This window comes from Mesoplodon densirostris, chromosome 3 (assembly GCF_025265405.1).
Source record: "Mesoplodon densirostris isolate mMesDen1 chromosome 3, mMesDen1 primary haplotype, whole genome shotgun sequence".
Taxonomy (NCBI): Eukaryota; Metazoa; Chordata; class Mammalia; order Artiodactyla; family Ziphiidae; genus Mesoplodon; species Mesoplodon densirostris.
In genome coordinates, this window is record NC_082663.1 from 152,280,605 (window position 1) to 152,294,119 (window position 13,515).

The window sequence follows — 13,515 nt, forward strand, 5'->3', positions numbered from 1 at the left end:
AACCCCCAAGGGCCTCACCTCCAAACACCATCCCACTGGGGGTTAAGGCTTCAGCATGTGAATGTGGGGGACATAAACATTCAGTCCATAACATGGGGGTAGGTTATTATTATTAAATATCCACTGTGGGACTTCCCTGGAGGTCCAGTGGTTAAGACTCCCTGCTTCCACTGCAGGGGGTGCGGGTTTGATCCCTGGTTGGGGAACTAAGATCCCACATGCCGCACAGCATGGCCAAAACAAAAAATCCACTGTGTACAGGTGGGGGGCCAGGCAAGGGATGGGTGGGGCCCCTGTGGCTCCATAGCGCCTGGCAGGGGAGCTCATCCAGAGCTGACACGCCCCACAGGCCTGCCAACCTAGCAGCTCCCTCTGCCCCCAGTCCCTCTGAACCACTCCTGTCAGTGGAAGCTTTTGAGGAACACACAGCTTTGCCCTGCAAAAGTTAACGGCCACAAAGGGTGCCTGGCATGCAGAGCATGTCTGGGGAAAGACCCGGAAACCAGTAAGTCACTTGTTTACAGGAAGGGAGGCTGAGAGCTGGGAGCACAGGTGGGAGGGGAGACACCATTTTCACAGGACACAATTGGCACCTTTTGAATTCTTGTACCGTGGCATATTTATTTACTCAGAAACTCAGTTTTTCTTCCTAGGGGTGTCTGGGCCCGAGTGAGGGCAGGAGAGGGAAAAGCCATGTATTGGCCCAGCTCCCTGATTCTGCAGCTCGGACTGGGCTCCCCCTGTCCTGGGGGGCGGACAGGTGACCCACAGGCTGAGGCTAAGGTGTCAAACCAGAACAAAAAAAATGTTTCATACTCCAAAGAATTGAAAGCGGGGTCTCAAACAGATAACTGTACCCCTGTGTTCACAGCAGCATGACTCCCAACAGCCAAAAGGTAGAAAGAACCCAAGTATCCATGGACGGATGATGGATAGACACATGTGGTCCATCCACACAATGGAAAATGATTCAGGCTCGAAAAGGAAGGAGATTCTGACACTTGCTATACTGTGGATGGACCCCAAGGCCATGATGCTCAGTGAGAGAAGCCAAACACAGAAGGACAAGTACTGTCTGATTCCACTCATGGGGTCCCTAGAGGAGTCACATCCACGGAGACAGGAAGTAGATGGTGGGGGCCAGGGGCTGGGGGAGGGGCTGGGGAGTCAGCATTTCATGGGGACAGTTTCTATTCGGGAAGATAAGAAAGTTCTGGGGCTTCCCTGGTGGCGCAGTGGTTGAGAGTCCGCCTGCCGATGCAGGGGACGCGGGTTTGTGCCCCGATCCCGGAAGATCCCACATGCCGCGGAGCGGCTGGGCCCGCGAGCCATGGCCGCGGAGCCTGTGTGTCTGGAGCCTGTGCTCCGCAACGGGAGAGGCCACAGCAGTGAGAGGCCCGCGTACAGCAAAAAAAAAAAAAAAAAAAAAAAAAAAAAAAAGAAAGTTCTGGAGATGGATGGTGGGGATGGTTCCATGACAATGTGAATGTATTTAATGCCACTTAACTATGCACTTAAAAATGGTGAATTTAATGCCATTTGTATTTCAGCACACACACACACACACACACACACACACACACACACACACACGAAGATGCTCCAAGTGTTCACAAGAGCCTGTGTCTGTCCTGGGTGTGCGTGTGTGCAGCAACACAGCCCATGCATAAACAGGGCAACCCTGGTGGCCTCACAACACAGGTGACTGTCACCAGGTGGCATATCCACCACCCCACCCCACCCCACCCTCCAGGAGGTGGCTGAGCACATTAGAGTCCTAAGGGAAGGGTTCAGGGACCTGCTCCACTGAGCTTTCCTGATAATTCCCAAGGACGGAGGGGAGGGCAGGTGGGCAGGCATGGGGACCCGGCACCTCAGCTCCCACCCCCGGCTCCCTGGCTGTTTACTGAGCTTAGACGTGTCCACTCTGCTGGCCAAGCTGTTCCTGCCCTGAGATCAGGAAAACAAGGTCAGCTCAGGACATGGAAGCACTGCCCTGGCTGTTGTCCTTCTTGGTGGCTGTGGGGCCGGGACCCACAGAGGGTGGACCCCTGCTGGTCACCTCCCAGGGGCATGGGTTCTGGGCCAGGGGGCATGTTCTGTCCCCATGGTTCCCCAACTTCTTTCTCCCCCTCAGTCAAGGGGAGGGGCCCTGGGGCGGGGAGCAGGGGTCCAGGGCTCTCCAGCAACCTGCTGAAGGGCCTGGGGGTCCCTCACTCTGGTTTCCATGGATACCAGAGAAGCTGGAAGACCCCTGAAACCTTCAGGAAGAAGGAAGGCAGAGCCCAGAAAGGGGAAGGGCGTGGGGCTCGGGTGGGAGAACTCCAGTGACAGTGGGGTGACAGGACACGCTTCCCATCCGCCTAGAGCCTTCACTGTGCCACCCAGGGACACGGACTGCAGAGCTGATGACCTCATCTCCTCCGGCAGCAGCCCAGGGTGGCCGGGGCAGCTATCACCCCAATTTTACCAAAGGGAAACTGAGGGTGGGAGCAGATGCCTGCCTGACCAGGGGTCTCAGAGCTGGGAGGTGCCGAGGGACATGCTGCTTCTTGGGCCTGGCTCCAGTGTCCGGCCCCACCCCCAAGCATTGTAGAAACGGCCCTGAAACCCCCTGGGCCTCTGCCACAACTGCTGGGGGCGACTGGGGCACCCTCACCTTCTCTGTGCCTCAGTTTCCTAATCTGGAAAACAAGGTCAACTGATTGTTGCCATGGGTGGGGCTGGAACCCTCTATGGCTCCTTCCTGCCCTGAGGATAAGACGGTCTCTGCCCAGGGCCTCCTCGCTCCCTCTGCCTCACCTTGCACCCCTGCCCACCATCCTGGAACCAGCCTCTACTCCTAGGTACACACTGCTCCCGCCACCTGGAGGGTCCCTCCCACCCCAATTGGCTCCAGGGCATTGGCATGCTCAACTCAGACGTCACTTCCTCCAGGAAGGCCTCCCTGAAGCCCCAGAGGGAGCACCTCAGGCAGTGCTGTCACCATCAACTCACTCAACCAGGGTTTCAACTGGGGTGATTCTACCCCCCAGGGGACGTTGGGTAATGTCTGGGGACATCTGTGGTTGTCACGACTGGGGGGCTCCTGGTATCGAGTGGGTGGGGGCCAGGGATGCTGCTCCACACCCCACAGAGCCCAGGACAACCCCGCACCGAGAACAACCTGGCCTCAGTGTTCACAGTGTCCTGGGCCCTGCCCCTCGGCCCTGGGACGCAGGAGACCTGGTTGCTGGTTCGCCAGGGGCACGTGCGTGTGCGGCTGCCTCTCCTCCCACCTACTCTGCATGCCTGTCCTCACTCCGCAGCCCCGGCTCGAGCCAAGGACACCCACAGCTGGCAGCCTGGCTCTCTGTGGCTCTGGGCTGCCTGGCTTTGCGAGTCCTGCAGTCAGAGGGCCCTGGCTCCGAGCTCGCCTCTCGTCCGGGCAGAGCTGTGAATCGGCCGGTATGTTAGTCAAGAACCCAGGGATGGCGCGTCCCATTCCAGGAGGCTCACGAGCTCAGACCTTGGCCCCAGCTGCTGACTCAGCCAGGGAGCCAGAGTGCGGTCATCACTCCTTCTGGTGCACGATGAGTACATTCTCCGCTGGCCCCACCATGCCGCCGGTCCTGGTCACAGGCTCACCTCTCTGCTCAGGAGGTCAGGTGAGGATTCCTCCCGAGCCTCATTCTTTCTTTCTTACACTCGCTAAACATCCAGCCCGCAGTTGGGCGAGATCCCTGACCTGAAGGAGCTTACAATCCCAGCCTGGGTGACACATGCAGCTAATCTGAATGTCACAGAACAGTTATCGCGTGGCCCTGGGCCACTTACTCAGCCTCTCTCTGCTCCTAGTTTCTCTTCTATGACATGGAGATGATTATCTTTAATTGGCAGAGCTGAGGTGAGTTTCAGAATGAGCATGAGAAGGCAACAGGGTAGGTGTATCGATCAGCTACTGTTGCATGACAAATCACCACCAACTTAGGGTCTAAGACAACACCCTTTGTCATCTCCTGGTTTCTGTGTCAGGAAACGGGGGTGTGGCTTAACTGGGCCCTCAACTCGGGTTCTCAAAAACCTGAAATCAAGGGATTGGCCGGGCTGAGCTCTCATCTAGGAACTTAGGGTCCCCTTCCAAGCTCATCTGACTGGTTGGCAGAGTCCACTTCCCTGCAGTTGTAGGACTGAGGCCCCATTTTCCTGCTGGCTGTTGGGAGGCGGCTGCTCTCAGCTCCCATGGCCTCCTCCACGGGCAGCTCACGATGTGGCTGTTTGCTTTTTTCAAAGCCAGTAGGAGAGTGTCTGCTGTTGCTCTGGTCTCTCTCTCTCTCTCTCTCTCTCTCTCTCTTTCTTGTGGTAAAAAGCATACAACCATCCTAACCATTTTTAAACACACAGCTCAGTGGCATTAAGTACATTCACACTGTTGGGCAACCATCCCCATCATCATCTCCAGAACTTTCTCATCTTCTCAAACTGAAGCTCTGTCCCCCTGAAACACTGACTCCCCACCCCTCCCCCAGCCCCTGGCCCCCACCATCTACTTCCTGTCTCTGTGGATCTGACCCCTCTAGAAAGGCTTCTTCTGGTCTCTTGTAAGGGCTCGTCTGATTAGGTCAGGCCCACCCAGACAATCCTTGTGATGAAAGAACTCAAAAGTCCACTGATCAGGGGTCTTTGTTATAAAGTCCCTTGGGCCATATCACGTCAGCCTAACCACAGAGTGGCATCCCATCCATTCCAGGTTCTGCCCACACTGAGGAGCAGGGATAGGACAGTGTGTGGACACCAGGGGGGCGGGGATCTTTGGTGCCATCTTGGAATACCCCCTCCCGCGGGAGGTGTGCAGACATGGGGTGCTGCCACTGTATGGGCTCCCATGAGGAAGAAGCACACAACAAGCCCCCACCCCCTGGGGAGCGCCTACCATTCAGGGCGCAGAGAAGACAGCAGAGAACTCTGGGGAAGTTGAGGAAGCCTTGATTCCAACAACGGGATGTCTCAGCAGTCCTCGGAGCCTGGGCAGAATGGCTAGGGGAGGATGAGGGACGGTTCTCACCCCCCAGAGAGAACTGGGGTACCTCACTATAACTCCCGGCCCTCCCCGTCACTCCTCCCTCTGGTGGCCCTCCTGTGGATGCCAGGACTGCGGTGGTGACAGCGGGCCCGCCCCCTGTGCTCAGAAAGGGCAAGTGAGTCGCCTGGGGTGCCCGTGTGAGTGAGGGGTGCACCTGGATTTGAACCTGAGCCTTCTGGTGCTGGGAGCCTCCACAGAATTGCAGACCACTCCCCCAAGAGAATAAACCCACTGGAAGGGCTGGCTGCCTAATAAGGCGGCAGACAAGATGCCCAGAATTGTGGGAAAAGAGAGGCACGGCCCTGCACGACGAGAGTGGGGCACTGCGCCGCCCAAGGTTAGATGTTCGTATCTTTTTCCCAGCCCCCCCAAACACAGCAGGAAGAGCTCTCTCCACTCTGCAGACATGTGACAGTCCTACACACCCACAAATTAAACAGAGCCGAATCTGTGCACGTGACAGAGGGCCCAGAACTCTGCACACACGCAGTCCCTACGCCAACTTCCTATTTTTGTGCAACAGTTACACGAGATGCCTCCACTGAGGGGAGCTGGGGGAAGGGTGCATGAGATCGCTCTGTAGGGGTTTTGCAACTTCCTATGAATCTGGAATTATTTCAAATTAAAGTTTTTTTTAAAAAAACCAGGTGAGGGGACTTCCCTGGCAGTCCAGTGGTTGAGACTCAGTTTCCACTGCAGGGGGCACGGGTTCAATCCCTGGTCGGGGAACTAAGATTCCACATGCCCCACAGCGCGGCAAAAATAAATAAATAAAAATAAAGAACCAGGTGAAGCCACGGGTTTGTTTAGCTGTGACGAGGACAAAGCACGCTTTCTCCAAGCACCGCCTTTCTACCCCAACCCTGACCCACGCGCGGTGCCTCCAGCAAGGAAGGCGAGGGTAAAGAGACCCCCCTGCACGGTCCTGGTGGAGGCTCAGCATGGCTGGGTCTGGAATGACCATGCCCCCTTCTCCCCCTTTGTGGCCATAAGGATTCTAAGTCCCCAAACCCCTGCCCCCTGTGGACCAACCCCCAAGTGTGGGCAGGGCTGTGAACGTGATACCATTTCCCATATTAGGTGATTTCGTACAGAAGAAGGGATTTGGAGGGTGTACTTAAAGCCCAGAGTCAGTTGACTTTGAGTTGATCAAAAGGACAAATCACGTGGGTGGGCCTGACCTAGTCCAAGGGTAGGGCCCTCCCTGCAGTGAGAGACTGAGGGAACAGGGGGCCCACAGAGGAGACCATGAGGCTGGGCCAGGACCCGGCGGCCTCCAAGAGCTAAGAGTCGTCCCCAGCATGCTGTTAGAAAGGCAATGGGCACTTGGGCCTGACGACTGAAAGGAACCAAATCCTGCCGACAGCCTGCGAGAACTTGGAAGTGGATCCTTCCCCAGTCGAGCCTCAGGTATGAACTCAGCTCTGGCCAGGCCGAGTTAGACCTTGAGCAGAGGCCCCAGCCACACTGTGCCTGCAGTTCTGCCCCAATAGACAGGGGAGGTGTAAGGTGCTGAGCCTGTGGTGGCTTGTTACACGGCAATAGCTAGCTAGTACACTCCTCATGGGATGGCAGAGCAGACTGCCTGGGGTTTTACAATCACTGTCACATTTAGTCACACGCAGGGGATGCTCCTACAGCTCGGGAAATTCCAAGGGCTTTGGGAGCTGGGAGCCAGGACCCATGGCTGAAGTCCAAAATATGTATTTATGATAAGTCACAAGATCACACCCACCAAAGGCTCCATCTCCAACTGTCATCACACTGGGGGGTAGGTTTTAACATCTGAATTTGGGGGGACACCAATGGCAATTAGAAACAAGCTCCCAACACCCCAGTTCCCTGTGACCCTGCATTTTGCGGCACCTGCTCAGGTCCCCAACCCACCCTCAGCCCCCCGCCCGCCCCCCGCCCCAACTCCCAGGCCCTCCCCAGGCCATGCCTCAGTCCTATGTCATACACACCCACTGTGTACACTGTACTGGGACCTTCTGCACACAGACACACGTGTTTTAGCCTGGCGAGGCCTGGCATGCAGGTGTCGGCCGACTCAATGAATGAAGCAGTAGGGGAGGGAATAAGGAGGAAGAGGCACGTCCTCGGTGCCCACCGGCTCAGATGGAGTCAGGCCAGTGCGTTGCAGGGTGGAGAACTGGCCCTGGGGTGTGGGGAGCTCCTTCTGCCCACCCCAAATGGGCCACTCTTCAGCCTCCCGCAGCTCCCTCTCCTCCCCTGCCCCCCCCCTTCTTATCATATGTGACTGTCACCCTGTGCGTGTTTGGAGTCAAACGAGGCCTTGAATCTGTGACTCTACCTATGACCGCATGTGTGTATCATCCCTGCCCTGAGGGAGGCTGACTAGCAACGCGCCCGTGACTGGGGATACAGGGGTCTCTGTGCCTTGGTTGCCGCCTGGGCTGAGCCAGTTCTCGCTGCCCCACGGGAGGAAGCCCGGCTCTGCTGTATCAGACATGAGCCTCTCTGGGCCTCGATGTTCAGACTGGTAGAACCAGGTGGTAGCACTAACTAGTTCATAAGGGGATTAGCCCGCAGGGTCCGGAAGAGTGGGGCCTGGGTGGGAACCACGGTGAAAACTCACAGTAGAGCATAAAGAGAGTGAGCTCGATTGATCCTGGGAGCAAGAATCTTGTGGAGAAGGGGTCTCTCCTCCCACCCGCTGGGTGCTGCTGACATGGGGCCGGGACATCCTCTGGGGGGCCATCCTGGACACTGTGGGGTATGGAACAGCCTCCTTGGCCCCCACCCACTCATGCCAGGAACTCCCCAGTCATGACAACCACAGACGTCCCCAGACAAGGCCAGGTGTCCCCTGGGGGCAGGATCACCAGGGTGAGACCCTGCTGTAGGGGGTCAAACTCATGTCTGAACTGCCCCCACTGCCATGGGAAGCACCACGTGGCCTGCTCTCCAGAATCAGAGCTGCAGCCTGCAGGGCGAGGGCTCCAGGCCCTGCGGGCCGCAGCGGGGGCCCCCTTGGCCGGTTTCTGCGCGGGACCCCATAATTACATATGTATCGTATATGCTCTCTATCAGGAAGGCAGGGACAGCAGAAGCCGTGACCTTCCACGAGCAGAACGTTTTAAGGTTTTTAACTGTCTATCTTGGCAGTTCTTTCAGGAGAACAGCTTGTCCGTGGAGAGAACTGATAATAATGTACATTTCAACACACCCGGGACAGATCAGAAGTGGGTAACCAACCAGGAGAAAGAAACACGCTCTGGCTTGCGCGCTGGGTTGGAGTTTGCTCCCCACACCAGGGCCACTCTCTCAAGATAAAGGGCTCTAATAGGCGCTTTCAGCAGAAATGTTCGCAAACTCCCGGGAGAACAGGGGCTCTCAGAGAAACACCCTGCTGTTGGGAGGTCACGGAGTGCGGCATTCTCACCATGAGCGGGAGGGCTAGAGAAGTGCCTGAGAAATCGTTCTCAACCAAGAATCACCCCAGTCCGTGCAAAATCTTCTCATTTCCACCTTGGCCCCCTTTCAGGTGCTCAGTGGCCGCCTGGGGCTCACGGCTACCATACTGGAAAGCCCAGCTCTCTCTCAAAGAACAACGGCACCTCCATAAGGAAAGCCAGCACCACGAAGGCCCACACCAGAGCCCTGGCACAGCTGCCACGCTGTAGGGACACTTGCTAAGCCCTTCCATGAGGCAGGAACCAACTGGCTGTGGTCCCGGCCACTCAGAACTTCCAAACCAACAGGAAAATCCACCCAGTGGGGCCCTAAACACATCTAAAGACAGAGTGAGAGAGGGACCAGTGAGGCAGGGGTCTCACCCGGGCGACCCTGCCCCCATGGGACACTGGGTGATGCCTGGGGACATCTGTGGTTGTCACAACCGGGGGCTCAGGGAGGCTGCTCCACACCCCACAGCGTCCAGGCCCTGAGGTCAGCACTCCTGAGAGGGAGAGACCCCAAACTGGTCCATGATTCTAACTGACACATCAGTCCTGTGAGAGCTGGGGATTTTGCCCGCCCTGCTCACTGCCGTCGCCCAGAGCCTGGCCTGGGCAGACACTGGGAAATCCTTGCTGAGGGGATGGAGGAAATCTTTGGGAGGGTCAGCCAGTGCCTGGCCAGGCCGGGCAGCCACTGCCCAGGTGCCTGTACTGGGAGGTGACACACGTGACGCACGCCCGAGGGTGCCGCAGGGGGACACTGGGCAGATTCCAAATGAGGAGGCTTTGAGCGTGGCTGCCTGGGGCAGCCCCCGGGGGCCAGAGCCGCCGGCCCGGCTCCAGGCGACAGGGGAGAGAGTCACAGAAGCAAGACCCAGGCGTCACGGCGGGGTTGCCCACCCTCACCCTTTGGCCTTCGTTCCCTGGTCCAGGCTCTGCTCCGGCCACTGGAGGGTGCTGGGGCCAGGGCGGGTTCGGGGGTACAGGTGCCGTGAGCCCGCCAAGGTCACAGAGCCCGTGTTTTGTGCCTCCCTCTTACACCCAACGGACCCACAGAGGTCTGCAAGCGAGGGCGGGGGTGTGTGGTGTGTGTGCCCAGAACAGGGTGACCATGGGACCCTGGGGGCTGAACCAGAATGTCTCGGAGAACGTGGACGGGTGGTCACGGGTCTCCAAGAGGGCCAAGGGGTTGACTGAAGACAGCTGGGCGCCCCCTTGCACCCCCTCCATCAACATCCCTGCCTGGCTCAAGGCCGGCCCCGCCAGAGACCCCGTGGACTTTCACTGCCCCCTAGTGGCCGCCAGTGGGAACTACAGCACTCTAGGGAATGTCTCCAGCCCCAGACCCCAAACTCCGGGTCCTCTTTTAGCCCTGGTGTCTGCAGAAATTGAGTGCAGCAGATCAGCTTGCTGTCACCAGGATGGGTGGGTTGCTTGGTGACACCCTGGCTTTCCTGGAAAGGCGGCGGTCAAGCAATAGGAGACCCCCCTGCCCACCCCCGGTGCTGTGGGGAACTGGATGTGAGGACGCCTGCAGATGCAGAGCACAAGGCCTGGCTGGCAAACAGGATGTGCTCATAGTGACTATGAGACTAAAAAGCAATCAGGAAAAGCCCCAATTCCCCCCTTCCAGGAGCACATACAGGAGAGTAGGCTTCCTTGGAACAGAAAACCGCTGCAAGGCCAGTGGTGGGTACCAGCTCAGGGTACAATTCTGTCTCCCCCAGCGGTCTGTCACTGGGCACTGTTGAAAGGGAGGCTGGTCCTCCTCTGTGGGGGGCGTCCTGGGTACTCCAGGGTGTGGACCAGCATCCCTGCCCCCACCCCCTTGATGCCAAGAGCCCCCCAGTCATGACAACCATAGATGTCCCCTGACATGGCCCAGTGTCCCCTGAGTGGGGAGCAGGGGGTTGGAATCATGCCTGCGTGAGACCCACTAGCACAGCTGAATTTCAAATGGTACAAGGATTAAAGGGTAAAATACGCGATCCGAACAAAATGCAGGTGAATTGTCTTTTTATAATCTTGACATTTGGAGGAAGGCCACACAAAACACAAAGGAGAACGTGGGTGTGCGCGAGACATTTCAGATGCCCGATGACAAAACCCACTGTGAGCAAAGTGCAAAGACACACTCAGAAAAACATTCGCAGTGGACGGCGTACACACAGAGAAATAGAATTTAAACGCATCACTGGGACTTCCCTGGCGGTCCAGTGGTTAAGACTCTGCACTTCCAATGCAGGGGGCAAGGGTTCAGTCCCTGGTCAGGGAACTGAGATCCCACATGCCGTGTGGCGGGGCAAAAAAAAAAAAAAAAAAACTGCTGGGAGAGAAACCCCAACAGAAAGGACGCAGCTGGGCCATTTGCCTTAGAGAAACGGCTGCGCTCACGAAAAGGAAGCCTGGACGCAAGAGCTGAAATCCCCTGGGCTTGTCAGGTTGGCAAGGACGTAAAACTGAACTTGGGAGGATAGGGAGACGCACCCTGGGATGGGAAATGGTGCGTTTCTGGAGGTCTTTGTGGCTGAAGGTCAAAATGTAAATGAGGGCTTCCCTGGTGGCGTAGTGGTTAAGAATCCGCCTGCCAATGCAGGGGACACGGGTTCAAGCCCTGGCCCAGGAAGATCCCACATGCTGTGGAGCAGCTAGGCCCGTGTGCCACAACTACTGAGCCTGCGAGCCACAACTACTGAAGCCCGCGCGCCTAGAGCCTGTGCTCCACAACAAGAGAAGCCACCGCAATGAGAAGCCCACGCACCACAACGAAGAGTAGCCCCCTCTCACAGCAACTAAAGAAAGCCCATGCATAGCAACCAGGACCCAATGCAGCCAAAAATTAATTAATTAATTATTTATTTTTTAAAAAGAGAGTGAATTTCAAGTTGCATAGGAAATGTATAAAATATGATTTTTTAAAACTGTAGGGGGCTTCCCTGGTGGCGCAGTGGTTTAGAGTCTGCCTGCCGATGCAGGGGACACGGGTTCGTGCCCCGGTCCGGGAAGATCCCACATGCCGCGGAGCGGCTGGGCCCGTGAGCCATGGCCGCTGAGCCTGCGCTCCGCAACGGGAGAGGCCACAGCAGTGAGAGGCCCACATACCACCAAAAAAAAAAAAAAAAAAAAAAAAAAAATGTAAATGAGAACACTCAGACTTAAATTCACAGACAAGGCAAACCTACTTCCAGGAATTTACCCCAAAGGACAACCAAGGATGTAGGAAGTCTGCACGAGGACTTCTATCCCAGAACGTAGCAAAATTTAAAAAGAGAGAGAGAAAAAAAGGAAAACAGAAAAAGAAAATGAACACCCTCAAAAAAGCCCACTAATAAGACCAGTTAAATCAATTATAAAATTATTTTAAAAGAAATAAATTATAATTCAAATGACAATGTCCTACTGTATAGCACAGGGAATATCTTGTGATAAGCCATAATGGAAAAGAATATGAAAAGAGAATGTATGTATATGTATAACTGAATCACTTTGCTGTACAGCAGAAATTAACACAACACTGTAAATCAACTACACTTCAATAAATAAATTTTTAAATGAAATAAATTATAGTTCATCTATAACACCCGGCTTCAGGAAAGAAGATGGAAATCTAGGTTTATGGATGAGGGAAGATGCCCATCAAGGGAATGTGTACATCAAACAGAAAATCCTACTTCTCCAAAACCCCGTGCGTGTGGGAGAAGTAATTCACAGAGAGATTCAGGAGGACACTCACTGAGGTGTCAGCAGTAGTCCTCGATGGGTGGGGGGTTTGGGGTGACTTACCTCTCCTCTGTCCTCGTCTAAATTCACTTTCTTTTTACAGGAAGTTGGTCAGATGTTAACACTACAGAGAAGGGTTGAGCGGGGCTAGCTCGTCCCGCACGCTGCGCAGACACATACTCCCTGCGCGACCTCGCCCGGCTCCGGGCCGTTCTCCAAACTCCCTTCCTGCTTGGCGACTTTGTGAGACAGAGTTAACGCTGTGAATCTGTTTGGGGCCTTGGCGGAGCATAATCCGGCCAGACGGACTCCAGGGTTCCAATCTCAGCTTCTGGTCTTTGTCTGCAGGGACAGCCTCCCTCCCGAGCTGAGCTAAAATATATATGTTTTAACTTTACTGAGGTTCACTTTACACAGCATAAAAGTGGCCGGTTTGAAGGACACAACTCAGAGATTCTTTAGTCAGTTCACCAAGTCACGAGACCACCCCTACCCCTACCCCTACCCCACGCAGTTCTGGACCCTCCGCTTCGCCCTGTAAGACGCCTGGTGCCCAAGCACAGTTCTTCCCCATTCCCGCCCCAGCCCCAGCAACCCCGACTCACCTTTCTGTCCCTACACATTTGCCTTTTCTGGAAATTTCACCTGAATGGAATCATTTAGTGTCTGCCTTCCTGTCTAACATGTTTTCTTTTATACAAACACACACACACACACACACACTGAATGAGAATATACGTTATAAAGATGTCAGATCTCCCTCAAATTTCTTGCTAAATTGAACACAACCTGAATCAAAGATCCATCTGTATTTTTGTTAGAAACCGGAAGTTTATTCCAAAGACGGCCTGAAAGAGGAAACTCCACGGAAGTAGCAAAGACATTTGTGACAGAATCAGAGGAGCACGGAGTGTGGTCACTGCCTGGCAGGGAAACAGGCCTGACAATTACAGTCAATGAACCAGGTAGGCCATGGGGCAACCTCATTCATTCTCATGCTATTTCCTCTTCAAACATCACAAAAGCTACTCAAAGTCCTCTTGCGAATAAGACCATAAACAAACAAGCGAGCAAGAGTTAAGAGACCAGGACTGAGCTTTATTTTGCTCCTGACTTAATCTTCCTGAGGCCTTCGCCACATTTCCCGACCTGCTGTCCCACTGCGTTGGGTGATGGGGTTCAGATATCTGTCGCACCCCACGACTTAGCTCTGCTCTGGCCATCGACGGGTCACCCTCCACGCAAATAGGAAATGGAGTGAAGCACCGTAGACCCACAGTAGACCCCAATTAAGCCTTTTGAGGAGGAAGC

At 55.3% G+C, this 13,515-nt stretch overlaps 1 protein-coding gene across 1 annotated transcript in view; it reads right to left on the minus strand.

Moving 5' to 3' along the window:
- The window catches only part of GNG7 (G protein subunit gamma 7), a 158,224-nt gene that overhangs the window by 95,313 nt on the left and 49,396 nt on the right, over nucleotides 1-13,515 (minus strand). The gene's annotated exons all lie outside the window — the stretch shown is intronic.